The sequence below is a fragment of the Vulpes vulpes genome, chromosome X (genome assembly GCF_048418805.1).
Source record: "Vulpes vulpes isolate BD-2025 chromosome X, VulVul3, whole genome shotgun sequence".
In the NCBI taxonomy this organism is placed as follows: Eukaryota; Metazoa; Chordata; class Mammalia; order Carnivora; family Canidae; genus Vulpes; species Vulpes vulpes.
The window spans coordinates 13448010-13467683 of NC_132796.1; the positions used below are offsets into that span (position 1 = coordinate 13448010).

Genomic DNA, 19674 nt, shown 5'->3' on the forward strand with positions numbered 1-19674 from the left:
ATGTTCTGGAAGCTAGAAGATGGATTGTGGCCATTTAAGGAATCATTTTCTCATGTCACATCAGGAATCAGAGTCCTAGAAGGACAGGAAAGGATCTTAGGAATTCTCTGATCCACCGTACGCCCTCTGATCTTATGGGTGAGGACCACTGAGGCAGAGGAAGACGAAATGATGGGCCTACAGACGCGTCGGTAGTGAGTGAGGTGAGCCTAGAAACAAGCTCACTGCCCTTCCCACAGCTCTGGAGCACCACCCCTGGTCTTTGTACAGAAAAGCCAAGGATTCCAGACAAACCACCACTGCTCCCACCCCTGTCACCAGGGAGGCCTGGAGGGTCAGGACAACCGAGGCAAAGACCAGAATCTTCGGAGCTGTCTCCTGGCTGCGCAAGACTGTGAGAGAAGCACATTTGGTAGCTCCCCAAGAGCGATTACCCAGGGTCTAGCTAGAGGCCTGGTGTGTGAAATGCGCTGCATTACAAATTAATCCAACCTGCTGAAGCATCATGAGAACCGGAAGAGTATTTTTGGCGCGCCCGTGCCCTTGGGCTCAGTGCTAGGCCCCCAGGGATCTGAGTCACTTGGGCACCGCTCTGAAGCTGTTTATAATTGAAACGGAGGAGACGAGGCTGACAGCGAACCAGTTCGAAGTGTATCAACGTGATTAGCCCCTCCCGTTCCTGAAATTCTCTAACAATTGCACGAATACAAGTTGCATCTTATCACAATGCTCATTAAGTTCTTTAGGAATAGAGATAATATTTTTATTTATTTATTTATTTATTTATTTATTTATTTATTTATTCATTCATTCATTCATGCATGCATGCATGCATGCATGCACTCGGGCATTTATTCAACAAATTTATTGAGTGCCTTCTAGAAGTCACTAGGGATGGGGCGGAGTGCTAGGTGAAGTAGAGAGCAGAATAAGAGATGTCTCAAACCCTTCAGTGCCTTCGCGTATTACTCAGAATATACGCCCAAGGCCTTAGAACCAACTGTAAAATCTGTCCTGATCCCCCAATCCTTTGCTCTACATACCTCTGGTATCTTGATATTCATATTCTGGTTGGAGGTAGAGAACTCTGTTATGTGAGGTTAAAAGGGGTGACTAGTTTCATTCATTTAATTTATTTGATTCATTTATTCATGCATTCACTTATGCGACACACATTTATTACCGCCTCCACGTCAGGGCCTGTGCTGCATACTGGGTTATCGCTGGTGAATGATGCTTCAGTTCTCCTGAACCTTACGGTCTATAGAGAGGAGCTCTAGCGATAAAACAGATTGACAAATGTCTAAACAATCCTACTTTTTCACAAGCTCTCTGAAGAGAAAAACAAGACACAGGGAAAAGAATAATGGGAGAAACCTAATTTTTATTGAGGGCCACAGAAGGCATCTTCTGGGGGAGGTGATCTTCAGATTGAGGTTCTAAAGAGGAAGATTAGTCAGGCAGGGGTAGAGGTGAGAAAGGAGATTTTTCAGGCAAGGGGAAAGGATTGGCAGAGAGGTCCTGAAGTTAGCACACTGGGCGTGCTCTACTCCACCCTGGAGCTTTGCACGCGCTCTGCAGGGGGCATGCTTGTCACCTGGCCGCTCTGCCCTCGGGAAACCGGTAAAGGTAGGTGAGTGGCAGGGGTGGTAGGGGGTCGGGGGGTGGGGGGAATACGGAGGGTCTCTCAAGGTGCAAGAGTTCTGGGAGGAGAGGTGTGGAGAGTGATCACGTGAAGCTGACTCCCCTAAACACACACAGACACACACACACACCCTCATACTGGGACACTCTCTGTTGGCCAGAAGGAAGTAGGGTCCACTCCTGTTTGTATCAGGGACAAATGTGCAAAACAGGAACACTTCTCTTTGCTTTCTCTCTCAGCTTCCCTAGGACTTCAGGCCACAAAAGGCCGACCCCTGCTCTGGGCACACTGAATTAGAATCAGAAGGCTCTTCGGCTTGTGAGTTGAACTTGAGCTACTCGAAGCTTGACTTTTCACGTCTGTAATATGAGGATATGGTATCTGTCCTATCTCATCACAACTTTTATGCAAAGGTTCAAAAAAATAGGAGGCGTCATAAAAAATGTATTTTTTAATTTGAGATTTTATTTTTAGAGCAGTTTGCGGTTCAGGGCACAGCTGAAGGTGAAGCGCAGAGATTTCCCACACAGGCCCCGGCCGCCCCCTCCCCTGGGCTCCCCAGCTACGAGCATCCCCCTCTGGAGCGAGGGTTTGGGCAACTCCTTAGCTTCATTTTGCTTTTCTTCCTGAGTGTAAAACTACTTGTACTAGAGCAGATGAATTAAACGGCAGCACCTTTCGACAAGGCAGGGCACTAGTTGTACATGGCATGAGGACCTAAGCCAGAAAGGGGAAATTCTTTCGATTTTGCAGAGTTTTCCTTGGGAATGTCTGCTGTCTCTGAACCCGGCCAGCACCACCGCCTTCTAGGCGAGGAGTTAACTTCGATCGCTGCTTGCTTCCTAGTCGACCCTCCTCCCCATTCTGACATTTTCCTTCTATTTTAAAAGCTGTTGTGAAAGTGCTAGTCTCAGAGGGGGATTAAGTGGGTTAATTTGCATGAGAAAGCCCCTTTATTTAGCGGGTATTTAAAATCCCTAAATACCGAGCACCACTCTCCATCCCTCCCCCCAGACGGTGACTGGGGAAGGGTGGGCGCCCTGGGAGGGGGGCACAGACTCCATCTAGAAGAGGTCGGAGACTAAACCCAGCCCAGCCCGTCCCCCCCACCCCACCCCCGGCAGATTTGGGAATCTTGTCTTTCGTATCAGGTTGCACGTGAAATCTTTGTCAGATCTTTTTCTGTGCACACTCATAAATAATACTACCCGGAGTATCGCTAATAGTCACAAGACACAGTGGGTGAATTCCAATGACCGAGCTGCCGTGGAGAAAATGAATGGACTGTTAATAGGATCGCTCTGCAATAATAGCTAAATTATTAAACTGTAGTGTGGGGGGGGCGTCACTTCCTTGGTGTGGCAAATTCGATTTGGAGGTGCCGGGGGACCGTCTCAGGAATATTACATCGCGTAGCCCTTTGGAGGGATTTGAAGCCTTTCGATAGCCTCCTCGCGTTTGCCAGAGCTCATGTTTATTTCTATTTTTTTTGTTGGCTTTTATTAGTAGAGGGTGTAGCAGACAGTATTGGTTTCCTGCCACCACCCCTCGGTATCCACCTCTGAGCCAAGGGCTCTTTACTGCAAACACCTGCGAAGCTCGGCCTGCGCCAGCGGGGATTGTTCTGGCCCTCGGAGCTGCTGGGCCCGCGCTCAGGGCCAGCCCCCAGGACTGGAGGGCTAATCCCTCCACAGCTGTCCTCCTCTGCTGATGGATGCGAGGTGCTGGGTAAATACCCAGCTGCTCCCCCTCCGCAGGAGCAACTCTGGGGTGGGGTTGCTCCAGCAACAATGGGCTCTGGGAGTTCCCCAGCAGAACCGAGCCCCAGGGACCCCCAGCGTCCCTAACGTCCCCTTGACAGGCTGCCTTCCCCCACTGCTGTTGGCTCCAGCCGCCACCCAGAGAAATGATGAGTGCTCAAAAATCTTTCTCCTAGGTTCTGCTTCTAGGGTAACCCACAGCCAGACGGAAGGTGAATGCAAAGATTTTTTTCCTACCCAACCTCGTGAAGCCAAGGCAGCACTTTATAATTCCCTTTCCCAGAGCCACTTTGCCACGTCCCCTGCGTCCCCTGCTCTTACCGGGTGGCCACAAGCTGCAGCTGGAAAGCCACGAGCTCTGGGTGACATTCAGACTTGAGTTCAGATCCTGCCTTTGCCACTGACCTTGCTCAAGTTATTTTGCCTCAGTTTCCCCACTTCTAAAGGAGGGATAACGATATAGCCCTGCAGAATGGTTAAGGGAATTGACTATGGCATGTCGTCAACAGCGCGTGGCATACAGCAGCAGACCAGTGTCAGCTCTTCGACTTTCAGCAGGTTGTGCCGCAGCCTCTACCAGTACAATGTAACGTTCCTGGTTCCTGTCCTCGTAGCTTTTGTCACGGGAGAATAAGACAAATAGATACCCAGAGCAAGAAGGTGTCAAGATCCAAGGGCTTTATGTGATTACAAAACAATGGTGAAGATAACCACGTGGAAAACCTTATCTGGTTAAAGAAATTTTCCGGCCCGCTTTTTAACTATTTATTTTAAAAATTCTGACATTTTAGATGAAACTGAACTATATGAACATTCTACTCTTGTATTCTACTATGGCAAACAAAAAAAAAATTCATGAGCCAAAAACCCCAAAATAAAACAAAACACAGAGAAGCATATAAAACTAAATCTGGAACTAAGCTCTAACAGCTGAATGGAGAAAGGAATTAAAATAATTTAAAAATCACAAGTTTATGGTAAAGTGTAAAGAAACTGAAAATTTACAGACTATTTAAAAACCGAAATTGCTGAGTGTTCAGAAACTACCCAGATGGATCAAGAGAAGTGAACAGCCAGAAAAAGATTACAGATGAACGTGCATTGTTTTAGCCACTTCCCATCCTGCCCATCTCTGAGGTGAGCCTGGCAGTTAGGTACTGAACCAGGCTAGTGCTGGCAGCAGGCCCAGGGTGGTAGCCTGCCCATTGGTAGATCCCTTCACTGGGTTGGCAATTTTGATCTATACCCAAGACATCTGGTGTGTCTTATTGACTTTGGCACCCTGACACCCCATTATGCAGCCAATTTAAATGCTTGGAATGGGGAGGGCATGAGTTGTCTTAATAGATGCATCCAAACTTGCCTAGTAGCCTCTCACCTCTGGAGAGTGGATTCAGTGCCACTGAATCCAGGGTGGCCATGCAACATAGGAAAACAAGACTGTTGCTTTGCCCAAGGGGGCATCTTGGTCCAGGTGGCTGTGGAATGGCATGCTGTCCTCAAATGGTATAGGCCTCTAGAGGGAGTCCCCCCGGGTCAGGGTTGAGGCACACAGAGGGGACCCATGTGAGAAAAGCTCCCACGGTTACTGCCTGTATTTTGCCTCTCCTGACCACCTGCAAGGAAGGAACCAGAGAGTTGGATGACCTTCAGGGTTCGGGGTGACTCCAACGTGACCAAAAAAGTCTGTCTGACACACTCAGTGATGGACTGCCAAACACCAGTCGTAATGGGCTGCTCATTTGAGTTGGGAAGCATATTGCCAGCTACGCAGACCTGAGCCCCTGCATCCTCTCATTCTATGTCCTTGATGAGAGAGCCACACTGATAGCAGGGTCCATCAGGCTCAGGGTGACCCAGGTCCACTGACAGCCGTGCTTTTGTGCTGATATCCTTTTCCAGTTTGTCGATCATCATAGCTAAGGATGTAAATGTAGTATTAGTGGGTCTAGCCAAAGTGGTAATTCTCAGCACAGTTCCCATCTCAGACGTTGGTACGTGCACTACTGTCCCCACAAATCTTGGCTGATTCTCCTTTCTTTCTGATGATACTGCCAACTTCCTTTACCTGCATGAGATGCTGGATGGTGAATGTGACCTGTAGTCCACAGTCAGTCCTAGCCTCTCACTACCTGTAGGGCCCCTGTTGCCTTCCTGCCAATCCCTAGTGTTCCTCCCCTGGCCCTCTGGCCTTCTACCTTCCCCCTTCCTATACACTCCCCCTTCCTCCTTGGGCCTGCAGTTTTGGGCTTTCGCCAGTACCAATGATTAAAGAAAAGACTTGACTATGCAAAGTCAACCTCCCCAGAACTCTGCTGGACACGGAGACAGGTGTGATTAAAGGAGACACACAAAGCACTAAGCATGAAAGGAAAACAAGGGATACATTTGATTACGCGCGTTTAAATGAAGAGATTTTGTTCAACAAAAGACACCATTAAGAAGGAGAAAAAGCAAGCCATCGAGCAAGAGAAGATATTAGTAACTCCTGTATCCAACAGAGGACTTTTGTCTAGAACAGACTAAAAAACTCCTATAAATGGAGAAAGAAATAGAAACTCGGGGGAGAAGTGAGCAAAAGGCTTGAACACGAGCTTCACAAAAGTAGATACCCTAATGACCACTAAACAGTAAAATGTGCTCAACCGCATTGCTAATCAGAGAGATGCAAATTAAAATCGCCACTATACATCGAATTGATTGGCAACGATTAAAACATCTGACATTAAAAAAAAAACAGAAACAAAAAAAATCTGACATTACCAAGTATGACCTAGGATGTGGAGCACCTGGAACTCTCATACACTGTTAGTAGGCGTGTCAGTTGGTGCCCTCGATTTGGGAAAGACTTTGACATTACCTGTTGAAGATAGTTATGCCCTAGGCCCCTCCAATACATACTGTGTAATTCCATTTCTGTAGCTTTCCAGAACAGACACAACAAGTGTGTAATTTAAGTACGCATACGTAGGTGGCAAAGCAATAAAACACTGCAAGGAAGTCATTCCCATAAAGTCAGGGAAATGGAGGCAGGAGTTTGAAATGGACCATGAGTACACAGGAGTCTGGTGGAAGGTTGGCGATGTTCTATTTCTTGAGCTGGGTGGTAGTTCCAGGAGTGCTTGGTCTACAGTAATTCATTATGCTCCATGTCTGCGCATCATGTACTTTTCCGTTTGTGTGTTGTATTTCATTTTTCAGAAACTTGAAGAAAAAGCTTTCTCCGAGTATGCTCTGAGAAACATTGGTTCATGAGATCTTAATATGTCACTCGCAGAAAGGATTCCATGGCCAAATACTTTGTGGCCCTGGAATAAAGAAGGATGAACAGGTCTTTAGTATGTCGAGGTACATTGTGACATTTCAAGAGGAATCAAGAGTATGCACTGATTTATGTGACCACAGAACCCTTTTCGTAAGGGACATTTTACAGAGCATACACTTAGGAAAAGTGATGGCAAAAAACAGATTAGCAAGTTCCAGTTTTACAAGCCTGCTGATCTGGTCCAACCAAGGGCTTCAGGAGCTTAATGCAAAGCCTAAAGTGCAAAGTAGCAAGCAAATTAAGTTGTAAGTTGTGCTGAACTGGAGGTACTCACTGTTCTTAAAAGTTTCATAATTTTGGGTGTTTACTCAATTGATCCCAAATAGTGAGTAGTGAGGGTTCGGCCCATATCCATACCCGTACTTTCTGCCACGTTTGTTCCAGTTTTCTTAGTCATTACACTGATCATTGTTTGTGGGTGGATGGAGCAACCCATATTTGCTTACTTCTTGTTCTATGCTTATGTCAGTTTATTTATATTTCTTAATTTTTATTTTTTTAAATATTTTATTTATTTATTCATGAGAGACACGGGGCGGGGGGCAGAGACATAGGCAGAGGGAGAAGCGGGCTCCTCGCAGGGAGCCTGATGTGGGACTCGATCCCGGACACCGAGATCACGCCCTGGGCCAAAGGCAGACGCTCAACCACTGAGCCACCCAGGCGTCCCAGCTTATGTCAGTTTATAAGCAAAATCAGTATGACGGGATCCCCCGTCTGCCCTAATGTCCGTGCTACAACTCTGCTCCCACTGAGACACGAGGTCCACTAGATCAGTTAGCTTTTATGTATAACCACTCCCAAAAGTGGCTTAACATGACAGCCACAATTCTGTGATCTGGAAATTCGGGCTGGGCTCAGATGGAGGAGTCTTCTGCTGGTCTTAACTAGGTGTCACTCATGTGTCCGCAGGCCCCTGGCGGGGCCGGCTAGGACATTGGCTGGCAGTTAGCTGGGACATTGGAGGCAGCCACTCTAGTCCCAGGCATGGATTTCTCCCATCATCCATCACGCAGCCCTGGATGGGCTTGTTCACATGGCAGCTCTAATGAGAGTCCTAAGAATAGAAAGAGGAGCACCTGGGTGGCTCAGTCATTTAAGCCACCGACTCTTGATTTCAGCTCAGGTCACGATCTCAGGGTCCTGAGATCGAGCCCTGTGTCAGGCTCTCCGCTCAGTGGGGAGTCTGCTTGAGGTTCTTTCTCCCTTTCCCTCTGCCCCTTCCTACCATGCTCATGCTCTCTCTCTCTCTCTCTCAAATAGATAAATAAATGAATCTTTAAAAAGTAAAAATAAGAATAGTAAGAGAGGGATGGCCCCAATGTGCAAGTGGTTTTCAGATTTTTGCTTGTATCATATTTGTTATGATCCTATTGGTCAAACAGATCACGTGGCCAAATCTAGAGTCAGAGTAGGAGACTACAAAAGGGTATGGATATGGGGAGATTGAACAAATTGGGAGCCATTACTGCATCAATCTGCCAAAGTTATCTCTGGCATCATAGCATTGGTTATCAAAACGATCTCTAAAACTGCGCTGACTTATGGCACCTCTGGTACCAGTCAAATTCACTGCTGAATTTTATTTTTAAAAACAAACCCGTTCATCAGTCTTTTCAAGGAATGATCCAAATAGGATAGAAAGGCTGATTAAAATAGAGATCTGTTACATTTTCAAAGATATGATGAAATGTAAATAGTTTCCCCTAGGGAAAGTGTGCAAGATGATTATTCAAGGAGAAATTTAATTATAACCTAAAAAAAAAAATCCCAGGGATTCTAGCAGATATGGATTATCATTAGATTGCATTTGTTACAGAAATACAAAAACTATGACCTTTCCTTTAATTCCATTTGTTTTTATTTAACAAAATCTGTTCCTTGGTTTTTCTCAACACGACTCTGTCATGTTTACAATTTAACTGTTGCAGGCCTCGAATTATTATCTAAGACTGGAGATATTAACTCTGTCTGTCGGAAAAGTAAAAGCCTGTCATGTTGGGTAATAATGGCTGTGGGAGGCAGGCATGAAAGGGCAGAGCAGTCCCGGGCCTGCTTTCTGTTGTTTTCAGGCGTTGACGGTCTATGGCTGTGGCCATGTGGAGTTGGAAATGGACTCACATCTTCAAGTCCTAACAGTATTTGGGGGCAATTTCTCTCAGCAAATGGCAAGGATCGTCAGGTGACTCCAGATGGGAATACCAGTCCTGATTCTGTTTGACCACTTAAGGCCACCACCTTGTGCTAATTTTATACTATCAGGATCCTTTTTAAAAAATATTTTATTTTTAAAGATTTTATTTTTATTTATTCACGAGAGACACACACACACACACACGCACAGAGGGAGGCAGAGACACAGGCAGAGGGAGAAGCAGGCTCCATGCAGGGAGCCCGACGTGGGACTCGATCCCGGGTCTCCAGGATCATACCCTGAGCTGAAGGCGGCGCTAAACCACTGAGCCACCCGGGCTGCCCTATACTATCAGGATCCTAAGAAAGGATTGTCATTAAGAATTTTGGGCTCTCAGTTTTGTCATCCATAGTTAAGATGTCCTACTTTTTGCTTTGGATGACATTGAAATCTACGGACTACATAGAATTTGATCAAGTCATAGTTTTTTTCTGGACTTTTCATTTTTAAGTTGATACGATGCTGGTGATGGAGAGTAGCAGCTCTTGCCAAGTTCTTGACAAGAATCATATCCTTTAATCCTTACAGTCACCCTCTTGGTCTCCATTTGACAAAGGAAAAACCAGAGGCACCAGGAAATTAACTAACTTGCCCAAGGACCAATGGCTTATAAATGATGGCGCCAGGATTTGAACCCAGGTCTGAATCTAAAGTCTGCTCTTAAGTACTCAGCCACACCACCCCCTGTTGAGAACTTGCCGGGTATGCCTGAGCATCATCATCATCATCATCTACACTTTTGTTGAGCGCTCATTGTTTGTAGTGTGGGCAGAACTGTGCTGGAAGTATGGCATAAAAATGCCTCTTGCACAATAGAACGTGGGATAAACAACCTTATAAATAGCTCTCTCTAGTTGGCAGCCTTGGTGGAGAGGGAAAGCATAAATTATAAGAACTTTGTCAATTGACAAACCTGCTTTTAGTTAGAAGTTTAACACCCTCCACCTCCCTCAACAGATCTCTGTAAGAGAGTTGATAACATGCACCAAAATGGAACAATTTGAGTCCTAGCACATCTTCTCCACCATGTCCACCCCGGAATGGTATTACTTGATGAAGTCTTATAAAGTTAGGGAACCCAAGAGAGACCAGAGAGCATCCTGGATATCTCACAGCTATAACCTTCAGGTACCCAATCCTTGAGAAATGACCTTTTTTATGTATACATTTTTTATGTATTTATGTATAGTTTCGTCTCTGTCATGGGCCCATTAAATTTTACATTTATGTATAGTTTCATCTCTGTCATGGGCCCATTAAAGGCATAGACTCAGGAAACAGACTGCTTGGGATCAACCCCAGAGCTGCCATTTTACTAGCTGTGTGACAATGGACAAATCATTAAATCTTTCTCGGCCTTCATTTCCTCAGCTGGAAAAAAGGAAATGATTATAGTATTCTTTGCAATTGAATTATTGTGGAGAGTAAGATAATATATGTAAAAACACAGTGTCTGGTACATAGTCAATGCTATTTAGCTGTCAGTTATTAATATTATTATTCTGCCAAAGAGCTTAAATCCGGTAGAGGTTTTCAGTTTTTTTAATTAAAAAATGTATTTAAAGTAATTTTAAAAATTTTAATAGAAAAAGCATACTTTTTTCTGATTTTAAATGTAATGCATGTTCTTTGTGAATGTTTAGAAAATGCAGAGTTACACAAAATTGCTTTTAAACTTTTAAGTATCCAAATTCTACTGGCCTGAGATAATATGTCGAACAATCCAGAACCTAGTAGCTGGAAGCAATAATCATTACTTCATAATTCTGTGGTTGGCAGATTGGGTTCAGTGTATCTCTGCAGTCTTCTGGACGCTTGGCTGGGTCTGGGTGGCTGAGCATGACCTCATTCACAGCTGGCAGTTGGCAGAATATTGACCAGGACACCTCAGTTTTCCTCCACATGACCTTTCCAGCAGGCTGTTCACTTGCTGGAGAACAGGCTACTCACCTCTTCGCATGGTGGTCTCAGGGATCCAAGTGCAGCAGCAGGAGGCAAAGCAAAGCCTTAGCATTTTTCTGCCTCTGCTAGGACCACACCTGCGAATGTCCCATTGGCCAAGCCAGCTACATGGCTCAGCACAGATTTAAGGGGTCAAGAGACAGATTTCACCTTTTGATCTGAGGAGAGCCAAAGTCACAATGCAAAAATACAGAGATAGCTATAGGAATAATTTGTGGTGATTTTTTTGCAATTCGCCACAGATAAATGCTATCAAAAATTATGTATATATAGGGGCACCGGGGTGGCTCAGTCAGTTAGTCAGTTGAGTGTCCAACTCTTGATTTCGGCTCAGGTCATGATCCCAGGGATGTGTGATCGAGCCCCACACGGGCTCCATGCTCAGCAGGGAGTCTACTTGGGACTCTCTTTCCCTGTCTGTCAGCACTTCACTCCATCCCTGCACACACACTCTCTCAAATAAATCAATCTTTAAAAAAATTACATATATATAAAAATGTATTTGTGTATGTGTGTGTAAATATATATATACATATACATATATTTTTACATGAAAAAATATACAACACAAACAAAAGTGATAATATTTTTTATGATTTCTATATATTTTTTTAAAGTGATGATATTAAACACGGTGTTTTGTACCTTGTGGGTTTTTTCCATTAATTAGATCCTGGGGCATTTTAATGTCCTCATTTTAAGATGTGCATAATATTACATTGTATGGATTTACCATGACTAATTTAAACAAAGTGTCTCAAAGGACTTTTAGGGTGTTTCCAATTTTGCAATAAACTTCTGAATATGTAGACTTTTATACATTTTTCTACTTAGTTTCTTGGTATACATGATTCAACCTCTGACATATTTCAAGAATACAGAAAGGTTCTATCCAGAGTTGATATTCAAAATACTTAGCAACAGAATGATAGTAACCTCAGCATAGAGCAGAGTCCCCAAGGTAACCCTTTTATTGTGGATTCAGAGGTTTAGGTGACAGGAGAGAGGGCAAGCAGCCGGAGTAGTGAGTGGTTCTCAAATGTGGAGGAGCTGGGATATCTTATTGACCTGTACAAGTGCAGTAAATCTCAGCAAGGGAGAAATGTATGCAATCTGTTTTCCATCACCATCTCCAACCAGAGATGTTGTCTATCTCTTTAATCTTTGCCAATCGGATCCATGATAGACAAAAGTCATACCATCTTTTATTTTGCATTTTTCTAACCGTGAGGGCACTTTTTTATGTTTTATCACCGCTTGTATTGGGTTGTTATTGTTGCTTTTGATGAATTGCCTGTTTATGTCCTCTGCCCATTTGGGGGGGCCATTATTCTTTTCATTAAAAAGCTAATTATGTGGGGCACCTGGGTGGCTCACTGGTTGAGCATCTACCTTTGGCTCAGGTCATGATCCTGGGATCCTGGGATCAAGCCCCGCATCGGGCTCCTCACAGGGAGCCTGCTTCTCCCTCTGCCTATGTCTCTGCCTCTCTCTCTCTCTGTATCTCTCATGAATAAATAAGTAGATCTTAGGATCTTTTTTTAAAAAGACTAATATGTATTGATACCTTATAGTGTGTCACTACACTAAGCCCTTAATAGGCATTACCTATTTTACTATTTGCTGTGACTATATAAAGTTATTATGATTCCCATTTTAGATATGGGAAAATAGAGGCAGAGATTCAGTAATGTGCCCAACAGTTATCTCAGAACTGATAATTTTATACAGTTTAAAAATATTTGATATGGTCAAATATCTCAAACTTTTTTCTTAATGGGTTTTGTCTCTAATAGCATTCTTAAATGTTCCCTATCAGAAGGATATAAAAATATTCATCTTTATTTTCTTCTATATAGAAGCTCAGAATTGCCTGTGGAAACAAAGTATATGCGCTTAGGCCCCAATTCAGACCTTTTTGTTTTGTTTTGTTTTAAGATTTTATTTTATTTATTCATAGAGAGAGAGAGAGAGAGAGAGAGAGAGGGAGAGACACAGGCAGAGGGAGAAGCAGGCACCACACAGGGAGCCCAATGTGGTACTCGATCCCAGGTCTCCAGGACCACGCCCCGGGTCACAGGTGGCGCTAACCGCTGCGCCACCGGGGCTGCCCCCAATTCAGATCTTTTGAATCACGATTTCTACAGTGAGAGCTAGATGTTTATGCTTTTCAAGAGATACACAAACTTACAAGGACTGGTAAATAGACACTAGCTCTTCTTCTCAAAGCACATGAAAGTGACTGAAGAAATAATAAATTAAGAATATATCTACAGGGGCACCTGGGTGGCTCAGCCAGTGAAGCATCTGCCTTTGGTTCAGGCCATGATCCCGGGATCCTGGGATCGAGCCCTGCATTGGGCTCCCCGCTCAGTGGGGAGTCTGCTTTTCCCTCTCCCTCTCCCCCTGCTCATGCTCGCTCATTCTCTCTCTCTCTCTCTCTCTCTCTCTCTCTCAAATAAATAAATAAAATCTTAAAAAAAAGAATGTATCTACAAAATCAATTCCAGATGGGTTAAAAAGTTAGTTGTGAAATCCCAAACTTAACTTATAGAAGAACATGTAGCAGAATATCTGATGTCTGTATTAGAGTTTTCTAAAGAAACAGAACCAGTAAGGATGTATATACATATGGAAAGAGGGGGAGAGAGAGAGAGAGAGAGAGGGATGGATTGATTTTAAGGCATTTTCTCATCTGATTGCAGGCGTTAGAAAGTCCTAAATCTGCAAGGGCGGGCTGAGAGGCTGGAAATGCTAGCAAGAGGTTGATGTCTTGAGTCCAAAGGCAGTCTGGAAGCAGAATTCCTTCCTCTCCTGGGGACCTCAGTCTTTTCTCTTGAGGCCTTGCACTGACTGGGCAAGGCCCACGTCCACCATGGATGGTGGTCTGCTTTGTCCAAGTCTACTGATGTAAATGCTAATCACTCTAGTAAGATACCTTCGCAGCAACATCTAGACTGGTGTTTGGTCAAACAACTGAGCAATGATAGCCTAGCCGACTTGACAAAGAGAATTAACCACCAGAGACAGTAGCTTTATGACCCTGTGGTAAGGAAGGATTTTAAACTGAGAGAGAGAGAGAGAGAGAGAGAGAGAGAGAGAGAGAGAGAGAGAGATTTGATAAATGGTGCGAACCAGGCGAAAAAAAAATTTTTTTTTAATGTTGTGTTTTCATACCCTGTGCAGGTCTTCCTCCTCATTCGAGATGCCCCCAAATATACCAGAGCCCATATTAGATGATATGCTTCATGGGATCTTCCTTGCCAGAGAGCTATTTCTTATTCTTCTGTGATTCCTGATCCACACCAAGAAACACAGGACAAGAACATAAAAGAAGCAAGTGTGTTTTAATTTATGCTCTGCAAACCTAGATATTAGCCATGGTACCACAATATCCCAAGCCAAAATACCAAACAATGATGGATTTATTGTTTCCCTAATTTAAAACAAGCCTGATTTATTTTTAAAAATGCAACCTCAAGACACAACTCACCAGACGTGATATGGAATGTATTATATGCCTAACCAAAAAACAAAACGCTACGCGGTACAGTGGATTTGAAAATTATCTTGCTATTAATAGAACTCCCGGATGGCTGTGATCTGTTGGATTTGATACATTCAGGTTTTGGCAGCTGCTGGGACTGAAAACAAGACGTTCCATACGTTATTACTTAATAGAGAAACTAGGTCATAAAATAGCCCTTTGGTGAATTTTTTCAAAAAGGTTTTGAAGAGCCCAATTTCATCTTTAATAAGTCCGCGTTGCTGAGTATGTTTGGCAAAGCAGCAGTGTGATTAACAGACTCCTTCTCTGGAACTTGTGTAAAATTGAGAGCAGCTTGGGGTGCCCCGTTACTGTCATCTCTTCAGCTGGCATTATACGCCCACAACAAATATTTGTTGACTCCCCGAAGCGCCCTTCTCTTTCCTTTTATATTTTGAGGGTCTGTCACTGAGCTACTGACCGAAATGTTTGGACTGAGGAGATTTACAAATATATCTGTTGGACAGATCACATTTTTAAGAGTTTAAGGTAATACTGGGTTCAAAATCACTTTTAAATGTTTATTTGGAAAACATTTCTACCTACTGGCTCCATTAAAAATAAGCTTTTTTTTAGTTTTTAGTTTTTATTTAACTTCCGGGATAGTTACCAGATAGTGCAATATTAGTTTCAGGTGTACAATCTAGGGACTCAGCACTTCCACACATCACCTGGTGCTCATCACAAGTACCTTCCTTCAGCCCCATCACCTGTTTCACCCATCCCCCAAACAAGCTTTTTTTAAAAACTGAGATAACCCCCCCCAAAAAAATAGCTTCAGTGATTTTAGGGTTTGGGTTTATTTTATTTTTTTTTTCATCTAAAGAAGTACTTGTTTTTAGGTTGGATGCTGGAAGTAGACTCTGAGATGAGGTTTCTGAAAAATCAGCAAGGAAATTCAACTGAAAAGGGAAGAACCAGAACCAAGGAGTGCGATGTATCAAGTCAAGTCCCCAACAGGGTGGCTGGGGTTCAGTCCTGCTCTAGGGATAGTAGAAGTCCTCCGGGGGAAAGGGAGCTGGAGTATTTCTAGACAGCACCGCCCCCCCCCCCCCCCATGATAATCAAGACTCACTGCAGCATAGATTCCTAGGCACTTCTGGATGTCCTTGCATGGACAGAGTGGGTTCTAGCAGCCTGTGGCTTGTCTTCCAACAAAGAGATACAGGTGCCAGTTGGGTGTGGTGAGGGCAGTGACAGGTGTGGGTGAAGGTGGTCTAAAGGTATATGTGTGGACATATGACGGCAGGTGCCTGCTGTCCCACAAGGCATACTTTGTCTGGGTCTCTCCACAGATTCCAAGCAAGCCTAGATATGAAGGGAAGGAGGCACCATCTAGGCCATATAAGGTTTCAGGCAAGTCACCATGTTTCCCTTGATGTCTCTGCCCCCCCAGTTGAGTCAGTAGAAGCAGGCTAAAGAGAAGAGCTTACACTGGCAATGGACGACTCTGTTATACTTCCCTCATGAGGGCAACCCCACCACTAGCCCCCCAGAGTCTGGGCGGTGGTAGACAATGAGCAGGTCTGGAGGGCAAGAACAGAAAACCAATCCTGAAGGAAGTACTTGGGGCAAAGACAGAAAAATGAGCTCGAGCCAGGGCTTCACTGAGGCGAGGAAACAGCTGGAACTGGAACAGACATTATTATGATCATAATAGAAGATAAAACTATATTGTACAACATATATAATAACGCAACAAATGGAATTATTTACATAACCATAATACAAACTGAATGCAGCAACTGGTACTCAATAGCCACACATGGCTAATGGCTACTGTATTGGACAGCATAGCTCTAGAACATTCCATCATCACAGAAAGTTCTGTTGGACAGCACTGGCCGAGAGCTTACTGAATGGGTCAAGTGTTGAGATGTCATGGGCCTCAAACTCATGTTTTCTTCCTCTCCATATTCAGCTTATAACAAATCGAATTTTGCCCCTGGGATCTCCCTGAAAAATTTGCATTAGCTTGTTAAGGGGCGATAGTATAGAGATACTTTGTAAATTTTCTGTTTAGAGTTACCTTCGTTAAATGACCTTTGACTCTTGAGTTTTTAGTCGTTAAATGTTAACTCAGACCTAGTACACATTGAGCTTCCAGTGAGTATTGGAACAACCCACCAGTCAGGTTCACTTTCTTCTTTGATCGCTGTTTTCCTTTACCTTATTGTTGGTGTACGTTTTAATCTTTACAAGGAAAAAGAACAAAATTTGATCTCAAGGGGGAGGAGGCAAGAAGCCACACGGGAGTGGAAACCGTGGAAGAATCTCACTCCAGTGAGAGTTTCTGGAGTTATTCCAGAAACAAAGTGCTTGCACTTGAATCCTTATGTCAGGGTCTTCTTCTGAGGGTACCCAAATTAAGACAGTCTGTGATTCAAGTCTAGAAATAAAGGTGATCAATGATAACACAGCATCTCCTCAACCTTGGACTTCTGACTAGGGCCCAGGGCGCTATCTGCTGGGTTTTTAAAAATATTTTATTTATTTATTAGAGACACAGAGAGAGAGAGAGAGAGGCAGAGACACAGGCAGAGAGAGAAGCAGGCTCCAGGCAGGGAGCCTGACGTGGGACTCGATCCCGGGTCTCCAGGATCACACCCTGAGGTGAAGGTGGCGCTAAACCACTGAGCCACCCGGGCTGCCCCTATCTGCCGGTTTATTTATTTTTTTAATAAATTAATTTTTATTGGTGTTCAATTTACCATCATACAGAATAACACCCAGTGCTCATCCCGTCAAGTGTCCCCCTCAGTGCCCGTCACCCATTCCCCCCCACCCCCCGCCCTCCTCCCCTTCCACCACCCCTAGTTCGTTTCCCAGAGTTAGGAGTCTTTATGTTCTGTCTCCCTTCCTGATATTTCCCACACATTTCTTCTCCCTTCCCTTATATTCCCTTTCACTATTATTCATATTCCCCAAATGAATGAGAACATACACTGTCCTTCTCCGATTGACTTACTGCTCTGCCGGTTTAAAATGCTCCAGATGCACCAGATACCAACAAAAGCAGCAGCAGATACCAGGCTTTTGGAAATGCTAGGCCCAAATTCAACCTGGTGACTTGGTCTGGTCAGAATTTGTCCCGGCAGCTAAGCGGAATTGGCCTGGCCTGGCCACGTGAGAATGGGAGCGGAAACACTGGTGGTGGGCAAGAGAGAGGAAAAACGAGGAAGCCAAGTAGGATACAGTCTCAAGCCAATTTCTCAGAGGCAGGTCTGGGATTCACTGCTTCAGAAATATTCCACTGAAGGGCGAGAGAGCTGGGGCATTTATCCATCCCTTCTCATCAACCGTTGGTTGAGGGATGCCGGGAGAGAGCAAGCGCAGGGGCACCCTGGGCCTACTGCACGCACAGGCAGAGAAAGCCCACACACAGAGAGGTACAGATTCAGGCTGGCATGCAGGGACAAATGGCTAGTGTTGGAGGACCAGCGTAGACATCGACAGAGTCCGCTGCACAATCTTATTTTTAATTTTAAGCGGACAAAATAGACCCGAGAGTCTTAGAGTACAGCCTATCCATGGGCTAGTAGGGCTGATCCACTGGTGCGGAGGAGATAATGAGTCACTGCTGAACGGAAAAACAAAAGGATCTTTAATGGGGAGTTTGACTCCTGGTCAGAACATCCCAAATAGTTGAGAGAGAGGACAGAGCCTTTGGTATTAATTGCATTTGAGTTGAAAGGGTGGGGAGACAGTGTTCTGGCTTTTGCACCAAAGAAGACACAGACCAACTTATTTTAACCACTTGTCAGAGGCTACATGGGCGGCCTGCGCATTCTGGAATTTCTGAGAGAGACTTACCAAATGCTTTCTGCTGAGGCTGACGAAGCCAAGCCGGGGCATCTGCATGCCAGGAATATATGGTTGCATATGTGCCACTGTTTATCTGTTTGCAAAATATGCCATATGTCGACAGCCTGACATATGTTGAGCTATCTGGAAGATCAGTCAGAGAGAAAGAAGAGCCAGAGTAGAAGAAAGAGAGGAGAAAGGAAAACATGAAAGGGGTAACAAACCCTTGTGCGTTCGGCTAAGTGGTGAATTCCTTGAGCATCAGGCATGTATCTCCCAGTGGTCCATGTGGCAAGGATCTTGGCCCTTACCTGGGCCGGTGCCCCCCATTCCTGAATGAAGAAACTGAATCCAGAGTTCCCGTGGCCCAACGACTAGAAAGTCAGGAGTAGGACCCTCGGCGTTGCCTCCGCTCCAGCCTCCTTGCATCTTGGGCTTTCTTTCATGGCCACACGCTCACCCACCACCTCCTGTCTTCTCCTGCCCATCCAACCCCCGTGCACCCCACTCTTCCACTGCCTTGGTCTCCCCTCGTGTCTACTGCATGCTGTGCGCTGGCTGAGCGTCGACAATCACTGTCCCCTTCCCGTGGGCCTTTGACCGCATTGTTCGCTCTGCCTAGCATTCCCTTGCCCTTCTACCTGTCACCATCCCAGCCATCTTCAGGGTCAGGCGAATGGCACTTGGTCACACATCCTTCCCTAGGATGCAAAGCCAGAAATAGTTTCTCCACCCTCTGTACTGCCGTCACACTCTGTGTTTCTCTGAGACCATCCATCCGTAGTATACTTGCTGATGCTCATTTTTCATTTTTCTCTATAAAAGTATAATCCGCTCACATGCCGAGATTCTTTCCTCTTTGACCCTCCTCAGTGCTCATCAGAGAAGCTTCAACATAGTAAGAATAGCAATTGAGTGTTTGCTCTGTGCCAAGCACCATGTTTACAGTTTTGCATGCATTAGCTCATTACTTCTCGCATTAACCCTATGAAGGAAACACTCACCATTGGTCCCGTTTCACACTCGAGGGACCTGTGACACAGAGAGGTTAGGAAACTTGCCTAAGATAACACAGCTGGGAAGTCAGCATCAGGGCTGCTGACGCCAAAGCTCAAGCTCTTAGCCACAGGGCTAGACTTGCTTCCACGGAGCGTCCGAGGATTTGAATTTATTTCACTGCTAGGAAAGGCCAAAAAGAGAATTTTTATTTAAAAAGCAATTAAATATTGGAGTGTAAAAGAATAGTTGTCCTCTCAGAAAGAGAGCAAAAAGGAAACACTAGATCAACGACGAAGATCACTCCCATTTTCCTCAGGAGAAAGTTAAATGAGCTTCATCAAATGATTTAAGATTTGTTGTCTCCTCCATCCACCTAAAGAGTAAAATGTAAGTCCTTGTCTTCCCCTAGAAAAACAATCTTATAAAGTGTAGTGTCAT

General features: G+C 44.6%; 1 pseudogene; it reads right to left on the reverse strand.

The window, feature by feature from the left end:
• Positions 1-4511: 4511 nt before the first annotated feature.
• Positions 4512-18666, reverse strand: LOC112919052 (poly(rC)-binding protein 2-like; annotated as a pseudogene).
• Positions 18667-19674: the final 1008 nt, after the last annotated feature.